We start from the raw sequence: 2,410 nt of genomic DNA on the forward strand, positions 1-2,410 counted from the left end.
GTAGAGGGAAGTGCCGTCAGTACACCTCGTTCGATGTACTGTAGGCATTATTCTTTGCGGCGTCCCTTTGGTCCATAGCAGCAGCCCCATTCGTTTCTTTTACTATATTTCCATTCATAGTCTCCTTCGTCTTAATTTCCTAGCGCCGACAGTGGATTTCAAGCGGTGCAAAGTAAGTCATTACTTGAGGTCCTTTGCAGCGTCCCTTCTGGCCCTAGCTGCGACTGCTTTCATTCCTTTTACTGCACCTCTGCTCCTATTTTCTTTCTTCCGTCTTGCTATCCACCCTCTCCTAACAGTTGATTCATAGTGCAACTGCGAGGCTTCCTCCTGTTACGCCTTTCAAACCTTTCTCCTTTCAATTTCCGTTTCAACAATGAGTAACCTCATAGGTCCCAGCGCTTGGCCTTTGGCCTAAATCTTATATTTCATTCTGTTTACTGAGAAGTCATAGGCTGGACAGCATGACTGAAGGGGGAATGGAGGTCTAGTAAAAGGCTGGATTGGTGCAGCTACGGCCGAAGGGACCCTGCAGACAACCTTTGGTAATGTCTACGGTGCACCAGGGAAGGTGCACTGGCGGCACTGACCTCCTTAAGGAAGAATATTTGATATTTTGAGAAAAAATATCAGCGTTCTGAAGTTCTGATTTAGACCATCGACGGATGATGGTCCCTCTCTCTCTCTCTCTCTCTCTCTCTCTCTCTCTTTTTATTTTTTTTTATTTTCATTTATTTTTTTTTTATTTCTCATAAGTTGCATTTCAGGGGATATCTTCCACATTAGCGATTGATCCACGATCCCATTTTAATGCCGAAGGCGACCAGATTCGCTGATCAGCATAAACACTGATATGGAATAAATGTTTTGCCTCGCCGTGGAACTTCTCAGTTCCAGGTATTTTATTCCCCACACGGCTGGACTGGAAAGCAGCCTCCCTGAGGATGTCGAGTAACTGGAACTTCGGTAGTTAAAACGAAGATGCAGTGGATTATTGCCCCTGAAACAATTCTCAATTGTATTTTAATCATTTACTTACGGTTTTGTGTATTTATTTATATTGTTAATTTATTTTTTCTCGTTTTAATAAGTGACATTTCTCCCTTCTGTTTTCCCTTTACATTCTGTTACTTCTTCCTAATGAATGAGCACCTTAATATTCTTTGGAAGCTTGAATTTCCAGTCAGTGGCCCCTTTGGTGGGCTTGTTCCATATGAATAGGGTTCATCATCTGAATATAAACATAATAAACCGATCATTATCTAATGAGATGTGAATGAAACCTTCCCCGGGCGTCTTTTAAGTAGTAAATTGACATTTCATTTTAACCACAATTTTTATTATAACCTTGGTGCTACACTTAAAGTCACGTGATTATTAATTCTCAAACGATGTCCCTTGTGACGTCATCAAAAGGGGCGGAGACTCGTCGATGACGTGTGGTATAGAGATAGGCGGAGCTAGGCGATGACGTCGACAAGAGGCGTGGTTTCGTTAGATATTCCATATATGTATTCCTTGGTCGAATCCATAAGCAATCTGTGACGTCACAGGAGGCGGAGCGGTGCCCCCGAAACGTCACTGTAATGGGCGGGGTCTCGCCTACGTCATCAAGCGAGCTTCCGAAGTTCTTTCATCTCGAGGATATTAGAATGACGGAAGTAAAAAGGGGGTATTCGCAGGGGGGGGTGGGGGGGGTGGGTAGGAGGGGGGGGGGGGTTGGAGATCCCCCTGTAAGAAATTTCATATACGCATCGGCTTTTACGCTGATAAACGCTGCACTTGGCGAGGGATCTTCATGAATTTGTTTTAGCAGGTTTTATAAGGAAAACATAGACTATATAATATGCATTATGTATATAAAGACAAAACTCTCGAAGGAAAGTGAAACAATGCAAGTATCACTGTGAGGCCTTAGCAAAGGACGAGAAGTCGAAAGGCCTGGCAGCAGTATTCCATTGTTTCTTCGTTGATTTTGTCTTTATTTATAGATCCATCACGTTCAATATTTTCGTGATTCAGCTGAACACACACACACACACACACACACACCACACACACATATATATATATATATATATATATATATAATAAAATATATATATATATATATATAGTTATATGCACATTTATAATTTTTTTATGTGGTAATCCTTTTTCCCATAAACACTACTGATTGCAAATCCCACCTATCAAATCACTGTCACCCCTGCTTTAACCCAAGAAGACAGGTTCAATTCCTGCTCAGGTTAGGGGCACACTTACATAATTACGTTTGGGTATAAATTTTTTTTTTCTTTTTTTTTTTTTTTTTTTTTTTCAACGGTGATCTCGTCTATTCTTGGATGGGTGACCGCCACAAGGGCCAGATACTGTTGGCACATGAAGGCCTTGATCAGCCGGTTGTAGG

This window comes from Macrobrachium nipponense, chromosome 34 (assembly GCF_015104395.2).
Source record: "Macrobrachium nipponense isolate FS-2020 chromosome 34, ASM1510439v2, whole genome shotgun sequence".
Lineage (NCBI taxonomy): Eukaryota > Metazoa > Arthropoda > Malacostraca > Decapoda > Palaemonidae > Macrobrachium > Macrobrachium nipponense.